Here is an 18903-nt window from a genome sequence, read left to right on the forward strand (position 1 = left end):
ATTGTCAGAGCTCCCTATGGGTGGCAATAGAAATGCTGCAGCCCATAGGGATCTCCTGGAACCCCAATACCCTGGGTACCTCAGTACCATATACTAGGGAATTATAAGGGTGTTCCAGTAAGCCAATGTAAATTGGTAAAAATGGTCACTAGCCTGTTAGTGACAATTTGGAAAGAAATGAGAGAGCATAACCACTGAGGTTCTGATTAGCAGAGCCTCAGTGAGACAGTTAGTCACTACACAGGTAACACATTCAGGCACACTTATGAGCACTGGGGCCCTGGGTTACCAGGGTCTCAGTGACACATACAACTAAAACAACATATATACAGTGAAAAATGGGGGTAACATGCCAGGCAAGATGGTACTTTCCTACACAACCCCCCCCCCCAAACGAAGGACAATAAGACTAGCCATGACCTGATGAGTCTTCATTGTCTAAGTGGAAATATCTGGAGAGTCCATCTGCATTGGAGTGGCTACTCCCAGGTCTATGTTCCACTGTATAGTCCATTCCCTGTAGGTATATGGACCACCTCAACAATTTAGGATTTTCACCTTTCATTTGTTTTAGCCAAAGTAGAGGTTTGTGGTCTGTCTGAACAATGAAGTGAGTGCCAAACAAGTATGGCCTCAACTTCTTCAGAGCCCAGACCACAGCAAAGGCCTCCCTCTCAATGGCAGACCAACGCTTTTCTCTAGGGGTCAACCTTCTACTAATAAAAGCAACAGGTTGATCCTGGCCCTCAGAATTAAGTTGTGATAGGACTGCCCCTACTCCTAATTCAGATGCATCAGTTTGGACATAGAATTTTTTAGAGTAACAAGGGCTTTTCAGGACAGGTGCAGAGCACATGGCCTGCTTCAGCTCCTCAAAAGCTTTCTGACAGTTTGCTGTCCATAATACCTTTTTAGGCATTTTCTTGGAAGTGAGGTCATTAAGAGGGGCTGCAATGGAGCCATAGTTCTTAATGAACCTCCTGTAATACCCAGTGAGGCCTAGGAAGGCTCTCACCTGAGTCTGAGTGGTAGGGGGAACCCAATCAATAATAGTTTGGATTTTCCCCTGAAGTGGTGCAATCTGTTCCCCACCAACAAGGTGTCCCAGATAAACCACCTTACCCTGCCCTATCTGGCACTTTGAAGCCTTGATAGTGAGGCCTGCCTTTTGCAGAGCCTCCAAAACTTTCCATAGGTGGACCAGGTGATCATCCCAGCTGGAGCTAAAGACAGCTATATCGTCCAAATATGCTGCACTGAAAGCTTCCAGCCCTTGCAGGACTGTGTTCACCAACCTCTGAAAAGTGGCAGGTGCATTTTTCAAACCAAAAGGCATTACAGTAAACTGGTAATGTCCTCCAATGGTGGAAAATGCAGTCTTAGGTTTAGCATCTTCTGACAATTTGATCTGCCAATACCCTGCAGTCAAATCAAAAGTGCTTAGATACTTGGCAGATGCCAGTGTATCTATGAGCTCATCTGCCCTGGGTATAGGGTGAGCATCAGTTTTGGTTACCAAGTTGAGACCTCTATAGTCTACACAAAACCGCATTTCTTTCTTTCCATCTTTAGAATTGGGTTTTGGTACCAGTACCACAGGAGAAGCCCATGGACTGTCAGAGTGCTCAACCACTCCTAGTTCCAACATTTTCTGAACTTCTTGCTTTATGCAGTCCCTGACATGGTCAGGCTGCCTATAGATCTTACTTTTGACAGGTAAACTGTCTTCAGTATCTATAGTGTGCTCACACCAAGAAGTGGTGCCTGGCACAGTAGAGAAGAGTTCTGAAAATTGTCCTAGGAGATTTATGCAATTGTCTTTCTGCTCAGCAGTAAGACAATCAGCCAAAACTACACCTTCCACAAGAGCATCTTGATCTGTGGAAGAGAAGAGATCAGGTAGAGGATCACTGTCTTCTTCCTGTCCCTCATCTGTTGCCATGAGCAGGGTGAGATCAGCCCTGTCATAGTAGGGTTTCAGGCGGTTGACACGGAGCACCCTAAGGGGACTCCTGGCAGTGCCTAAGTCAACCAAGTAGGTGACTTCACCCTTCTTTTCAACAATTGTGTGGGGTCCACTCCATTTATCTTGGAGTGCTCTTGGGGCCACAGGCTCCAAGACCCACACTTTCTGCCCTGGTTGGTACTGAACCAAAACAGCCTTCTGATCATGCCATTGCTTCTGGAGCTCTTGGCTGGCCTGAAGGTTTTTACTGCCCTTTTTCATGTACTCAGCCATCCTTAATCTGAGGCCAAGTACATAATCCACAATATCCTGCTTAGGAGCTTTTAAAGGTTGTTCCCAACCCTCCTTTACAAGTGTGAGTGGACCCCTAACAGGGTGTCCAAAAAGAAGTTCAAAGGGGCTGAAGCCCACTCCTTTCTGGGGTACCTCCCTGTAGGCAAAAAGGAGGCATGGTAGAAGGATATCCCATCTCCTGCGGAGTTTTTCAGGGAGACCCATAATCATGCCTTTGAGAGTTTTATTAAATCTCTCCACCAGTCCATTTGTTTGTGGGTGATTGGGTGTTGTGAACTTGTACGTTACACCACACTCCTTCCACATGGCCTTTAAGTATGCAGACATGAAATTGCTTCCTCTGTCTGATACTACTTCCTTTGGGAAGCCCACCCTGGAAAATATTCCCAGGAGGGCCTTTGCCACTGCAGGAGCTGTAGTGGTCCTTAAAGGAATTGCTTCAGGATATCTTGTGGCATGGTCCACTACCACCAAGATAAACCTATTGCCTGAAGCAGTAGGAGGGTCAAGGGGGCCAACTATGTCAACCCCTACCCTTTCAAAGGGAACCCCAACCTCAGGCAGTGGGATAAGGGGTGCCTTTGGGGTGCCACCTGTCTTGCCACTGGCTTGACAGGTTTCACAGGACTTACAAAATTCCTTTGTGTCCTCAGACATCCTAGGCCAATGAAACAATGGAACCAATCTGTCCCAAGTTTTCATTTGACCCAGGTGCCCAGCTAGGGGAATGTCATGTGCCAGTGTTAGGAGGAACTTTCTGTACTCCTGAGGAATCACTAATCTCCTGGCAGCTCCAGGTTTAGGATCCCTATGCTCAGTGTACAAGAGGTTGTCCTCCCAGTAAACTCTGTGAGAGTCACTGACATCCCCATTAGCCTGTTTGACAGCTTGCTGTCTGAGACCCTCTAATGTGGGACAGGTTTGCTGTGCCACACTCAGCTCCTCTCTGGCAGGCCCCCCTTCACCCAAAAGCTCAGCAGTGTCTGCTTCCAGCTCCTCTGGTGTAGGTTCTGCACAGGGAGGGAATTCTTCTTCCTCAGAAGTAGAATCCACTGTAGAGGGAGGGATAGTAGGAAGTGGTTTGCTTCTACTAGCCCTAGCTTTAGGGAGCACTTGGTCCATTGTTCCAGGATCCAAGCTTCCCTGTCCTTTTTGCTTTTTGGCCTGAGCCCTTGTCAAAGCAAAAATATGCCCTGGGATGCCCAGCATTGCTGCATGGGCCTCCAACTCCACATCTGACCAAGCTGATGTCTCCAAATCATTCCCTAATAGACAGTCTACAGGTAAATCTGAAGCTACCACAACTTTCTTTGGACCAGTTACCCCCCCCCCAGTTGAGATTTACAACAGCCATGGGGTGGCTTTGTGTTATGTTGTGAGCATCGGTTACTTGGTACTGGTGTCCAAGTATGTGTTGTTCAGGGTGCACCAGTTTCTCAATCACCATTGTGACACTGGCACCTGTGTCCCTGTAGGCCTGGACCTCAACACCATTTATTAGGGTTAGTTGCTTGTACTTCTCCAAGTTATGGGGGCAAGCAACCAAAGTGGCTAAATCAATAGCCCCTTCAGAGACTAAAGTAGTCTCTGTGGTCTCCCTAATTAGACCAACCCCAACTAAATTACCAAAAGTGAGCCCAGCTACTCCCTTGGATTGGCTATTAGTAGGTTTGCTCCCACCACCACTGCTATTAGTAGGGACACTAGGTGTAGCAGTAGGGGTTGTAGTGGTAGGAGCTGTGGTGCCTTTCTTTGGACAACTGGGATCTGTTGTCCAATGGCCTTTTATTTTACATAAATAGCACCATGGTTTCTTTTCTTTGTTCTGATTAAAGGAGGATTTGGACCCACCACCCCCACCAGAGTGTTTTTGTGGGCCTGATGAAGACTCATTTTTAGATTTGTCCCCACCCTTGTCAGAAGACTTACCATCCTTCTTTTTGTTTCCATCTTTGTCACCCCCTGTATGAACTTTTCTGTTCACTCTTGTTCTGACCCATTTGTCTGCCTTCTTTCCCAATTCTTGGGGAGAGGTCAGATCAGAGTCCACCAAGTACTGGTGCAACAAATCAGACACACAATTATTAAGAATATGCTCTCTCAGGATTAAGTTATACAGGCTGTCATAATCAGTAACTTTACTGCCATGTAACCACCCCTCCATGCCTTCACTGCCTGGTCAATGAAATCAACCCAGTCTTGTGAAGACTCCTTTTTGGTCTCTCTGAACTTTATCCTGTACTGTTCAGTGGTTAAGCCATAACCATCTAGGAGTGCATTCTTAAGAACTTGGAAATTATTGGCATCATTTTCTTTCACAGTAAGGAGCCTATCCCTACCTTTTCCACTAAATGATAGCCATAGGATAGCAGCCCACTGCCTTTGAGGGACATCCTGTACAACACAGGCCCTCTCAAGTGCAGCAAACCACTTGTTAATGTCATCCCCCTCCTTATAAGGGGGAACTATCTTGTGCAGATTCCTGGAATCATGCTCTTTTGCAGGATGACTATGGGGAATACTGCTGCTGCCACCATGGGTATCTAAACCCAACTTCTGTCTTTCCTTCTCTAATTCAAAAGACTGTCTATCCAAATCCAGCTGTTGCTTTTTGAGCTTCAGTCTGGTTTGTTCCACCCTCAACTTATTGAGTTCCCTCTCTAACATTCTGTCATCAGGGTTGGTGGGAGGGACATTTCTAGAAACAGAGCTATGATGGGAATGAACAGAAGGAGACCTGTCCCTTACAGAAGCCAACTTAACAGCTTGGTTTACAGAAACATTACTACCAGTATGGTGAGAATAAATGCTTTTGCTATGATGTGAGACATCACTATTTCTTTGGTGTGGCTCATCATCATTACCATCTATGCTAGATTGTCTAGTAATGGGCAGGCTAGGAAGTTTCTTTCCTGAATCTTTTCCTGGGGGAGTCCCTGAATCAGATTGGGAACTATTAGGTACTTTTTCAACAGATGGGCCACCTCTGGCCTTATCCTGTTCTCTAAGCATGTTAATTAACAGTTCCAAGGCAGGATTCTTCCCTACACTCAAACCTCTCTCTATACAGAGACTCCTTGCTCTTTTCCAGCTAAGGTTGTCATATGCAAGTTTGGACAGATCAACACTTTGGCCTGTGCCAGACATTTTTTAGAGAGAGTTAAAGTGATAGAGAAAGAGACAAAAGTTTTCAGAACTTTTTGGAAAGACAGAAAAAAACTTTTTAAACTTTTAAGAACTTTTTGAAAGTTTAGGAGTACTTTTCAGCACTTAGAAAAGAGTGAAAAGAGGAAATGCAAAACTTTTTGGCTATGTGTATATACACTGACCTTGTTTTGTATATTTTTCTCTTATGAAAAGTACAATGACAAGAGTGGTAAGTAGTCTCAAGCACTTATCCCACCACTGCACAACCAATGTAGGAGGCTGGACTGGCTTGTAGTGAGTACCAAGGGGTACTTGCACCTTGCACCAGGCCCAGTTATCCCTTATTAGTGTATAGGGTGTCTAGCAGATTAGGCTGATAGATAATGGTAGCTTAGCAGAGCAGCTCAGGCTGAACTAGGAGACGTGTGAAGCTACTACAGTACCACTTAGTGTCATATGCACAATATCATAAGAAAACACAATACACAGTTATACTAAAAATAAAGGTACTTTATTTTTATGACAATATGCCAAAGTATCTTAGAGTGTACCCTCAGTGAGAGGATAGGAAATATACACAAGATATATATACACAATAGCAAAAATATGCAGTATAGTCTTAGAAAACAGTGCAAACAATGTATAGTTACAATAGGATGCGATGGGGAAACATAGGGATAGGGGCAACACAAACCATATACTCCAAAAGTGGAATGCGAACCACGAATGGACCCCAAACCTATGTGACCTTGTAGAGGGTCGCTGGGACTATTAGAAAATAGTGAGAGTTAGAAAAATAACCCTCCCCAAGACCCTGCAAAGTGAGTGCAAAGTGCACTAAAGTTCCCCTAAGGACAAAAGAGTCGTGTTAGAGGAATAATGCAGGAAAGACACAAACCAGCAATGCAACAACTGTGGATTTCCAATCTAGGGTACCTGTGGAACAAGGGGACCAAGTCCAAAAGTCACAAGCAAGTCGGAGATGGGCAGATGCCCAGGAAATGCCAGCTGCGGGTGCAAAGAAGCTTCGACTGGACAGAAGAAGCTGAGGTTTCTGCAGGAACGAAAAGGGCTAGAGACTTCCCCTTTGGTGGACGGATCCCTCTCGCCTTGGAGAGTCGTGCAGAAGTGTTTTCCCGCCGGAAGGACGCCAACAAGCCTTGCTAGGCGCAAATCGTGCGTTTGGCGTTTTTGGACGCTGCTGGGGCCCAGGAGGGACCAGGAGGTCGCAAATTGGACCTGAAGAGAGAGGGGACGTCGAGCCAGACAAAGAGCCCTCACTGAAGCAGGTAGCACCCAGAGAAGTGCCAGAAACAGGCACTACGAGGATGCGTGAAATGGTGCTCGCCGAAGTTGCACAAAGGAGTCCCACGTCGCCGGAGACCAACTTAGAAAGTCGTGCAATGCAGGTTAGAGTGCCGCCGACCCAGGCTTGGCTGTGCACAAAGGATTTCCGCCGGAAGTGCACAGGGGCCGGAGTAGCTGCAAAGTCGCGGTTCCCAGCAATGCAGCCCAGCGAGGTGAGGCAAGGACTTACCTCCACCAAACTTGGACTGAAGAGTCACTGGACTGTGGGGGTCACTTGGACAGAGTCGCTGGATTCGAGGGACCTCGCTCGTCGTGCTGAGAGGAGACCCAAGGGACCGGTAATGCAGCTTTTTGGTGCCTGCGGTTGCAGGGGGAAGATTCCGTCGACCCACGGGAGATTTCTTCGGAGCTTCTGGTGCAGAGAGGAGGCAGGCTACCCCCACAGCATGCACAAGCAGGAAAACAGTCGAGAAGGCGGCAGGATCAGCGTTACAGAGTTGCAGTAGTCGTCTTTGCTACTATGTTGCAGGTTTGCAGGCTTCCAGCGCGGTCAGCAGTCGATTCCTTATCAGAAGGTGAAGAGAGAGATGCAGAGGAACTCGGCTGAGCTCATGCATTCGTTATCTAAAGTTTCCCCAGAGACAGAGACCCTAAATAGCCAGAAAAGAGGGTTTGGCTACCTAGGAGAGAGGATAGGCTACTAACACCTGAAGGAGCCTATCAGCAGGAGTCTCTGACGTCACCTGGTGGCACTGGCCACTCAGAGCAGTCCAGTGTGCCAGCAGCACCTCTGTTTCCAAGATGGCAGAGGTCTGGAGCACACTGGAGGAGCTCTGGACACCTCCCAGGGGAGGTGCAGGTCAGGGGAGTGGTCACTCCCCTTTCCTTTGTCCAGTTTCGCGCCAGAGCAGGGGCTAAGGGGTCCCTGAACCGGTGTAGACTGGCTTATGCAGAATTGGGCACATCTGTGCCCAACAAAGCATTTCCAGAGGCTGGGGGAGGCTACTCCTCCCCTGCCTTCACACCATTTTCCAAAGGGAGAGGGTGTCACACCCTCTCTCAGAGGAAGTTCTTTGTTCTGCCATCCTGGGCCAGGCCTGGCTGGACCCCAGGAGGGCAGCTGCCTGTCTGAGGGGTTGGCAGCAGCAGCAGCTGCAGTGAAACCCCAGGAAGGGCAGTTTGGCAGTACCAGGGTCTGTGCTACAGACCACTGGGATCATGGGATTGTGCCAACTATGCCAGGATGGTATAGAGGGGGCAATTCCATGATCATAGACATGTTACATGGCCATATTCGGAGTTACCATGGTGAAGCTACATACAGGTAGTGACCTATATGTAGTGCACGCGTGTAATGGTGTCCCCGCACTCACAAAGTTCAGGGAATTGGCTCTGAACAATGTGGGGGCACCTTGGCTAGTGCCAGGGTGCCCTCACACTAAGTAACTTTGCACCTAACCTTTACCAGGTAAAGGTTAGACATATAGGTGACTTATAAGTTACTTAAGTGCAGTGTAAAATGGCTGTGAAATAACGTGGACGTTATTTCACTCAGGCTGCAGTGGCAGGCCTGTGTAAGAATTGTCAGAGCTCCCTATGGGTGGCAAAAGAAATGCTGCAGCCCATAGGGATCTCCTGGAACCCCAATACCCTGGGTACCTCAGTACCATATACTAGGGAATTATAAGGGTGTTCCAGTAAGCCAATGTAAATTGGTAAAAATGGTCACTAGCCTGTTAGTGACAATTTGGAAAGAAATGAGAGAGCATAACCACTGAGGTTCTGATTAGCAGAGCCTCAGTGAGACAGTTAGTCACTACACAGGTAACACATTCAGGCACACTTATGAGCACTGGGGCCCTGGGTTACCAGGGTCCCAGTGACACATACAACTAAAACAACATATATACAGTGAAAAATGGGGGTAACATGCCAGGCAAGATGGTACTTTCCTACAAAGGGGAACCCTTCAAACACCCTACAATAGACTTTCTGTGCCACAGGTGGTGTGGACAGAGCTGTGCTGGATCTGTGCGTTATCTAGTACTCTGCGGGAGTTGCTGCTTCCTCTGAACTGGAGTACGGCGCTCTGCTGTATTGCCAAAAAAGCTGAGGTGCCTTACCGGATCTTAGCGGATGGGCCCGGTTTTGGTGCGTGGTATTGCGGAGCAAGAGAAGGAGGTGGCCCATGGCTGGTGGCGGTGACGTGATATTCATCCGGCAACGACAATCCTCCATAATGCACCTGAACTGACAATGAGAGGTGGGGCCGGTGGGAGGGGGAGAAGAAGAGAGGAGTGACCACCGGAGCACCACAGCCTTGTGAGCGGGGACCTGACTTGGCCCGGGAAGACCCCCTGTGGTGCTGGGCAGCTCCCTCACAGGATCCTTGCTGATCACGAGGTGAGTGTCTGCTGTTGCGCTGAACAGGATGGGGGTTGAAGGCGGCACGCCTGGCTCTTAGGGAGTGCATGCATTGGGCGGTCCCAGCAGGGGGGGAGATGCCGGGGCTGCTGGCCTCCATTCCACTGTAATGAGAGGAGAAGTGCCACTGCCCAAACTTGACCGGCCTGAGAAGAAGGGACCCATTTTGACCGGTGCAGAAGATTGTGAGACTTTGCGAAGGACCTGTGGGCCACTTAGCAGAATCAAATTTGTTATCCCTTGCAATGTGGGCACCAGACTGAGACATGTCAACATCTAAGCCTGTATACCAGCCAGTTATGAACTTTTAACACACCATTGCATTCATCCTTAGCACCAGTGACTGGCTGGTTGGAGGAGAGCAGCCCCGTCTGCCTCTTCACTTGCCTCTAGTGGGGATGCGTCTGGGGGAAAGGACATGAGGAACAGAATATTGACCCCCATAGATCATTACTGCTTGACAGCTGTCCCTGGGGCAAAGCCCTGAAGCGCCAGGAGTTCGGGTGAGAGGGGGAGACCCCCTTTGGAAGTGACTAAGTCCTGGGCACAGTGTATAGGACACTCTGCTATTTCCCTGTGTCTAGATAGCTCCGAGCTCTCTTGGGTGCGCTTCCAGACAGGAACCGCTGATCTGTTGGAGCAGCATCCTTAAAACTATGGAAGAGGGGTTGCCCTCCAGTTGCATCATTGCTGCAAGAGTTCATGCCCCACAGATCCGGGGAGTCTGACTTAACCCTTAACAACATGATGAAAGACAAGAACACTAAGATATCGCAGTCCAATAAAATACGTAATTATGCCCACCAGATGCCACCCTCAACCCATCCTGAGGAACACGATGCACAGTTTGTTGAACCTAATGGAGGAGGGGGACCGGACTCAGCTCCTGCCTCACTAACAGACCTAATGGTGGTGATTCAGAGTTCAAATACTGAAGTGGTTCGTAGGGATGTGGCCCTGCTTTGTGCCAACCTTTTGAAGGTTGCCGAAAGAGTGACAGAGATGGAACAAAATGGCATAGGGTTTCAGAAGAAGTCCGCACTCTGAGCACCACTGTTAGGGACCTCTAAAAATTACAAACCAACTTGATGCCCATCTTGAAGACTAAGAGGGCCGTTCCCACAGGAACAATATCCGCTTTGTGGGGTTTCCCGAAAAGGTGGCGGAGCCTTCTGTTGAACTCTTATTGGAAGATTGGATCACAACCACCCTCAAACCAAAGATTTTTCACAATAGAGTGCTCATAGGGAGCTGGCAACCCTGCTAACCAGGAGCGCTGATGGGAACTACAATTGCCTGTCTATTTAATGTATGGATCCGAGATGCTATCCTTCAGTACACCAGAACATATGACCCCCCCTATCATTTCAGGGCACTCGCATCTCCATCTTTTCTGATTACACACAGCGGGTGCAGGAGCAAAGGAAGTCTTTTGTGGCAGTTGAAAAGAGATTGCAGGGTTACAATCTAAAGTACAGCCTTCTTTTTTCAGCAAAACTCTGGGTCCAATATGAAGGATCAGCCATGTTCTTCTATACCCTAGCAGAGGCTAATGGCTGGCTGGATACCCTGCCTCAGCACACCAGCGAGACCGCTATGCGACAGCCTTCAAAGACGCAGAGACAATCGGCCCAGTATACTAGACGTGGGAAATTAAGAAAAGAAAATAGATGCTGGGTCCCTACAACAGAAAGGATTACTGTTGGTCCATATGGCACAATACAGGCTATGGATACTGCTTTGCCCACCCCCGAGACACACTACAAGGCACCGATTCGGGTCCGGGGATGGCCAGTGAAGACTCAGACAGGGAACAATGAAAGTGGATGGGGCACGTCCCCGGCTCTCTTGCATTGCAAAATCCGGACCCAACCTTCGGACAGCACCTAAATTCAAAGTTATCTTTGCTGAGGGGAGACCTAACCTTCTAAGAAATCATGCTGTGGCACATGGTGAAATATGAAATGTGTTGTTCAAAGATGTCTTTATGATGGCTTTCATACACTTATTATTCATACTTCTAACCCTGGATCATAAGGGGATCAGGGGAAGCTGTAGGACAGAGAGTGTGGGATGACAGGGGAGCTTGAGGATTAGACTTTGTTTCCCTTTCTTGCCCACAACTCTAGTGGGCAAAGGTTATTACTAGGATAGGTGTTCTATGTTTTTTTTTTTTTTTTTTTTTTTTTAATATATAAATTTAATCTGTGTTACATTTGGAAAATAGGGCAACTGACGCCATTCCCCAACATTTATTACTGGTAGGGAAGCAATAGTGAAACTGCCCAACAGGTGGGGGGATTAGGGATCTAATAGGAGGAGTTTTGTTGAAATTGACATGTTATACTGGATTGTATGGCTCTTATGTCTCATTGCATTCTGCTTAGCTCAGGACATGGGTCCCCTGGACTGCACCAGGCAGGTATTACTTAAGTCCCGATTAATAGGGAGACAGAGACTCTTATCTTCACCTGACAGATTATACAGCCTAATTAGTGACAGGGAATGTTTGAAGCATTGTCCAGTCAGAAAAACGAAGACTAGTATATGCCTGTTTAAAACGTTATAAGATTGCTATTGCATTCCTCCAGGAAACGCGTGTTTAGGGTAACTGTATACCTTTACTTTTCAAACGGTGAAGGGGTCATATTTATGCTACGTCTCATTCTGGGTTTGCTAGGCGAACATTAATATGGGTGGCCCTGGGGTGCCCTTTTCCCATAGACACCATGTCCTGTATCCAGACGGTTAATATGTTATTCGGTACAGCACACTGGATGGCAGGGAAGTCTGCTTTATTAATGTTTATGCTCCCAATAATGACTGCCCATATTTTTTCAGGGCTGTGGCCCGGGCTGCCTCCCCATACTTAGCGGCAGACAGGATTATAGCAGGAGACTACAATAGTTTTCTGAATGGGGACACAGACCTGCTTCCACGCAGACACCATACTAAATCACTCATGACCAGGGCACTACGAGACCTTATGAGAGAATTAAATCTAAGACATATCTGGCAGCCCAGACATCCAGATTCCCAACAATTCTCCTGTCATACTCCAGCTACAGGTACTCATAGCAGATTAGGCTATGTCCTGACGTCAAAGCCTGTATCACAATGGGTTCATACAATTGCTTTCCTGCTCATATATTTATCAGACCATTCGCCTGACTTACTGACGTTGGGATGGCTGACAACCCCCACAGCAATACAGACATGGCGCCTCCGCCCTGAGGCCCTCACCGACCTCTTCTTTGATGAGACAGTCCTGAATCTGTGACACACTACTTTCAAGAGAATTGGGGCTCCTCGAGCAGCTGTGCATGGGTCTGGGAAGTGATGAAAGTAGTATTATGAGGAGTTTGCTGTCTAACCCAAAAATGGTTTTGAGGCAGCTAGAACGTGATATTAAAAAGCATGAACAGAAATTGAGAACCGCCTACCCACACATCGGGGTGTCTGCAGACCTGGAAAGACACACTCTTGGAGATCCGTAACGATTTACCTTTAAGGTATACCGACAAAGGCTTCACGCTGAAGGTGACAAAACAGGTGCAATGCTTGCCCATTTAGTCCCGACAGGAAAGATCCAGGGCTCCTACCCTTTCTTTAAATACTGCAGCGGACCCACCGGTTTATACCCAGCGAGAAATAAATAGGATTTTCCTGACACACTTGAGTGCGGTGTATGCAAATCGTGGCAACTCCGCATCCGACTATACGGTTGAATTCCTGCAGAAAGTTGACCTCCCTAAACTTTCTCCTCACCGCAGTAGAGCCTTAGATGAACCCATAACTAGGGAAGCAGCAAAACTCCCTGGAAATGATGGTCTACCAGACACATTTTATTGCTAATATGCAGTCCTTATAGCGGATAAACTTCTAGAAGTTTACCAGGAAGCCCTGTGACTCGGCAGTCTCCCTCCTTCGCTCAGGGAAGCCCTAATCGTTATGATACAAAAACCAGGTAAATACCGTACCTCCACTTCCGTGTATTGCCCTGTTTCTCTTCTAAATATTGACGTCAAAATCCTTAGCACTGTACTTGCCAATAGACTACTCACACACTTCCCATTTCAGTCAGGGTTTATTCCTAAGTGTCATACCCTACATAATTTGAGGTGTCTAGCACATGTCTATCATACCAAAATGAGCAGAACTGAGGAATTAGCAATTGCGTGTTTAGACATTGGCACAGGCATTTGATTCATTAAACCGGAGATACTTCTGGCATGTTCCCCATCATGCTGGACTGGGTCCTAGGTATATCCAATGCATACAACTACTGTGTACAGCCCCCTGCGTGCATGCCCGTACTGGAGGAGAGATATTGGAGGTATTTGATCTGGATCGGGGCACCAGGCAGGGGTGCCACCTATCCCTGCTTTTATTTGCACTGGCGATGGAACCCCTGGCAGCCCATCTCCGTCAGACCATGGACCCTTGAGGGATAACTGTCTAGAGAATCACTCATGTGATTTCCCTCTATGCAGACGATGCCTTGATTTATATATGTAATTCTACCATATCAACCCCTATCCTCATGCAAGTAATGGATATGTTTGGAACCATCTCTGGCCTCTGGGTAAACCTTGCCAAAATCTAGATTGTACCCCATGGGATCTCTTGTGGGCTTGGTCGGGAGAATCTCCCACTGACCGATATTCTGTGGCAGCTCCATGATATCCGTTATCTAGGTGCTTATCTGGCTCCCACTGAAACAGAATATCTAGAGCTCAATAGTGTTATAGCAAACCTTAGGGAGTCGGTTTGTTTTTGGAGGGATCTACCGCTCTCTTTAATGGTAAAAACAGTGATCCTAAAAATGATACTGCTCCCCTGCTTTTTATACTCCCTAAAGGGAACATTTCATAAGATCCCTTGACGGTATTTCAAATACTCAGTGCTCTTATGATTGAGGTGCTGTGGGCAAACAAACGTAAACGGGTCAGTCTGGCTACCCTTAAAAGGCCTTGGCCCTCAGGAGGGATAGAGGTTCCAAACCAGGAACATTATTACATGGCCACTCATTTGCAACATGCAGTGCACTGGCTAGCAGTGGAGGTCTGCTGGGAATCTAGATGGCTGGACGGCTGTTGTGGAGAGCTGCCGGTCCCTACCTTGTTGATTATCGGCTCCAGGGTCCCACTGGACACACCTTACATAGTCTGACATGTAGCTCAGCTCTCGGAGGAGAGAGTGAAGAAGATGCTTTGGGGAGCCCCATTCCAGGCAGAGCTTATTTTCTAGACATTGAGGCCCTTCTACAAAATTGGGGAATTCATGTCGCTCCAGAGATGGAGGGAGGGGGCTGCCTCACGTTGGCTGATCTATAACAGGGAAACCGTTTCATAATGTATGCAGAAGCGGTTGAGTAGTTTATAGGATCTGGGCAATTTTTACAATATCAAAAACTCTCCACCACAGTGCGCAGTATCTGGCCGACATTCCCAGGTGCCCCAACACAATCCACTGCCATTTCCCTCTAGTAGACTTGGCCGGTAGCTGACGTTTGATATTCCATCTCTATAGAGCATTACGTGCAGATTTTCCCTGACAGCTTCTCAGAATACAGACTAGGTAGGGAGGGGTGCTTCCGGACCAGCTGACTCCACAAGACTGGAAACTCATCCATGATGGGGTACATACAAGCACTTCCAACACACGATTTAAACAAATGAATTATAATTTCATTCACCAAGCATATCTCTTCCCACTCACTTTGAGCGGGATCTATCCCACATGCTCAGACAGATGTCCGAAATACTCCGAGTTGGCTAAAGGTCTCATGAAATGGGCGACAGCTGAGGAAATCCATAGGAAACACACCCGAATGGATGGAAAACTAGAGCAGGATTTGAGAGGCTGGGCAGCAATGCTCACAGATCTCACCACAACTCCATCTCAAGATGAAACGATATAAAGATCCAGCGGCATTACTGTTTAAATTGCCAATGCTGAGCTATTCCTTGGAAAAAAGAAAGTTTCCTTCTTTTATGCTGTGTGATGTTTACAGAGGAGCCTTTGGGAATAGTGGGAGGGGTACTTTAAAGGTTGTATTGATTTTTCTGATTGTTGCGAGGTATATGCATCAACAAATGCAACCTTCTGTAATTTTCACTGTCTATGATGGAAAATCAATCAAGATCTTTGGAAAAAAAGGAACAATATAGGCCTGGAGAGTTATTCAAATGTTACTTCTCCTTGTTTCTGTTGAAAGTGACACTTTTATGTTTTTTCTTTGAAAAAGAACGAAAGCTTTTCTCACAGAGTTGAACTGTAAAGTAGACAATTAATATCAGTATATTTAAGCTTCATTGCGGTGTCAAATGCTCTTATTGCACACTTTGCAAATATGATTTTGACACTAAAGTGACAGTGCTTAACAAGTAACAGCTTGTGGGAAGTAGTGGCATTAGTACTGCCTCCCTCACCCAGCACTGGCAGACAAACAGAACAATTTAGACCAAGGGCCTTATTTAGATTTCAGCGAATGGGTTACTCTATCACAACGGTGACGGATATCCCGTCCACCAAAATATAAATCCCATAGGAAATAATGGGATTTATATTTCGGCGAATGGGGTAGCTGTCACCTTTGTGACGGAGTAACCCATCTGCTGAATTCTAAATCAGGCCCTAAATGTAGAATGGAAACAACAGTAGTTAGTCCTAGACATTCCAACTGGCTGTGTCAATCTCAATATTCCATATAGGGTTCTAATCAAATTCACATATATACGTGTATTTGCGTAGTAGGTGGTGGGTAGTTTCCAGTATTTGGTCATTCTAGGGCCAGAAGATGGGATTAGGTTTTGCTTTAAAATTAAGAGAGTGAAGGGCATTGGTGGAGTAGGACAGCGTTCCTAAGAAGAATAGGTCAAAGAAGCTCAAAATTGTATCTCGAGCAATGATTCCCAACCTGTGGTCTGGGGAACCATGGGGTCCGCGAAGCCTCCTCAGGGGGTACGTGACTGCTGGGAAAATTAAATAATATTAACAGATTAGGTCCCCAACTTTCAGTAGTGACTCTGTGGGGGGTTCCCCGATTCCAGTAATGATTCACAGGGGGTCCCCGGGTTCCAGTATTCATAAAGTGGTGATCAACAGAAGTCAAAAGGTTGGGAAACACTGGTCTAGAGGAAGCATTTGAGAGCTGGAGAACAGTACAGAGATGGAAGCTGGCTGATAGCATGCAGTGTGATAGGTTATCCTGTGTGATTTGTTAAGAGAGATAGGAGGGAGCAATTGTTCTGTAGTGCTTTAAACAAGAGTAAGGAATATCTATTGCTTCCACTGATAGGCTGATATGCAGTCACCTTGGTGTCAGTGCGAAGAGGTGGGTGTGTTTTAGCTTGATGCATGATAGCTGGTTCGTATTAGAGTCTCAATGTGTGTGTGTGGGCATGTTTGTGTTTGTGTGTGCGCGTGCGCGTTTGTGTTTGTGTGTGAGAGAAAGTGAATGCAGGGTCTGCCCTATTGGAAAGCCTGAGATGAGGTGCATTGACTGATGCACCACCAAACATCCAAGTTTAAAAAAAAATGCTTTCAGTTACTGTAGTGGTACTGTGGTGCCAACATGTTGTTTGTGCGGGTGTGTGTATGTATACCTATGTGTGCGTTTGTCTTCATGTCAGTCTGTGTCTTCTATTGTTTGTGTTGCTGATTCCAAGATAATATTTAAGTGCATGGCTGAGTGTTTGTGTGTGAGAGAGTGTGGCTTTGCCTGATGTTTTGAATCTGAGGCCTGCAGTCACTTCCTCGCAGCTGCCTTTACTTCAACCCTGGAATCTCAGGCATCCATAGCATCTTGTGGTCCCCAACATATGTACATCATAAACTGGCATAATTCTACCCCTTACTCTGACATAATGGTGTCCTTGTGTGGTATATTGTGACCATCCATGTAATAATGCACCCCACAGCTGGTATAATGCTGGCCTGATAATATTAGTTGTAACCATTGGATATCACAAGCTTCCTTGGCCAGATGGGATCCAAATCTGGCATAATATTGGCCATCTCAGCAATAAGGTTGCCACCCTTGCCATGTCTGGGGCAACAGGCATTAGAACAACAGGCATATTGCAGGCATTACTTAATTGTCACCTTTCTAGAATGATGATAAAAATCACAAGCACAGGATGGGCTCCCTGCCATGTGACAGTGATCCATTGGTATGTAAGTCATAATTTATCCCTTAGCAGCTTGACTAATTGTGAGCTCTTGTTCAAACTAACATGAAGATGTTCTGGGAGCAAACATATCTATTGAAAATGAAAAGCTTTTATTTCCGATCCACAGTGGTGTCTTGTCATTGAAATGGCAAGCTTTCTATTGAATGTATTGATTTACTTATCTAAAATGAAAACCGACAAATTGATAGCAACATTTGTATATTTTCAGAAAATTAAAAGTTGGTATTTGGGGCAAAATGTGTTGGCAAAATGTGTTTAAAACTGACATTTCAGTTCTAGTTTATGCTGTTTTTCTGAGGCTAAATGTTACTGCTGCCTCTTGATAGTCAGAAGGCACTTGCTGCTTTGGCTGTTATTTCTTGGCCTTTGTGAATATTTTCATCTCCTATTGGAGAAAGTTGTTAAGACATCATGAACACTCCTGTCTGAGGTTATACAATTGGGGTAACCTGCTTGAATCTATAATTTCTGTTTTCAGTAGTAGCACTTTTGTCTGAGCTTGTAGGACTTGTCTTCTTCAGCCATAATGACTGCAAGATGTGTGTAATTTTAATTTTTCCACTTTGCCCCTTTAAAGAAGATTTATTGGTATACACATATGAGTTAGTATCTGCTTGGAAGTGGAAGGAGAGATTCATGAATATAGGCTCTGAAATGGAAGAAACATGATGTTTGCATTTAGAAAAATGCAGACCATGTGATATTAAATATTAAAATCTTCTGAAGTGTTAGCAATGACTTTGATTTTTTTTAAACCAATCTTTATGGAAATTGTGATACAAACAATATTGTGCTACCATTGTTCTTGGTTTCTTGACCAGGATGAACATCCAGTATCTGTGGGGAGTACCTGGTTTTCTTAGGTCAGCATACAGATAGACAGAGGAACGGTCCAACCTGAACAGCTAGGCCAAACCCTTTCTGAAATGGAACACAAGCAACCCCAAAACAGTTTCATCCATATTGGGCTTTTAAGGGCAGTTCACATCATAAGGAGGTGAGAGCTACATAACCCACTTATTGGCATGCCTGTCACACTTAGAGTATCTCACTGAGAAAACCAAAAATATTATGGGACTGATTACAACTTTGGAGGAGGTGTTAATCCGTCCCAAAAGTGACGGTAAAGTGACGGATATACCACCAGCCGTATTACGAGTCCATTATATTCTATTGGGACGGATTAACACCTCCTCCAAAGTTGCAATCAGGCCCCATGTTTTTAATTTTTGAATTAATCTCAGTCAGTGGTAAATATTGTGGGGACCTTCCAGACATTCATGTTTTGCTCATGGTGCCACTTCAGATGGGAACCAGCCAAACACAAAACGGGGTTGATCCTTCCAATATTGAAACAGCCTAGCCACAATTGCTAGGCCATACCCCTTCTGCATGAGAACACATGGAGCCTCGCTCATTTTCTTATTTTTTTTTTGCAACTCAAGCAACAATTTGATGAAAAAACTAAACAATCCATTATTCGCAACAAACAAAAGTGCAGCATATTTGGGTACTGGGAAGGATAAGAAGGTTGGGATCTTCCAAATGAGACCTGCACTTGTGAAG

General features: G+C 46.1%; 1 protein-coding gene across 2 annotated transcripts in view; it reads left to right on the forward strand.

Moving 5' to 3' along the window:
- LOC138265860 (collagen alpha-4(VI) chain-like) overlaps positions 1-18903 on the forward strand; it is a 946529-nt gene that overhangs the window by 563452 nt on the left and 364174 nt on the right. The window lies entirely within an intron of this gene.

The sequence above is a fragment of the Pleurodeles waltl genome, chromosome 11 (genome assembly GCF_031143425.1).
Source record: "Pleurodeles waltl isolate 20211129_DDA chromosome 11, aPleWal1.hap1.20221129, whole genome shotgun sequence".
In the NCBI taxonomy this organism is placed as follows: domain Eukaryota; kingdom Metazoa; phylum Chordata; class Amphibia; order Caudata; family Salamandridae; genus Pleurodeles; species Pleurodeles waltl.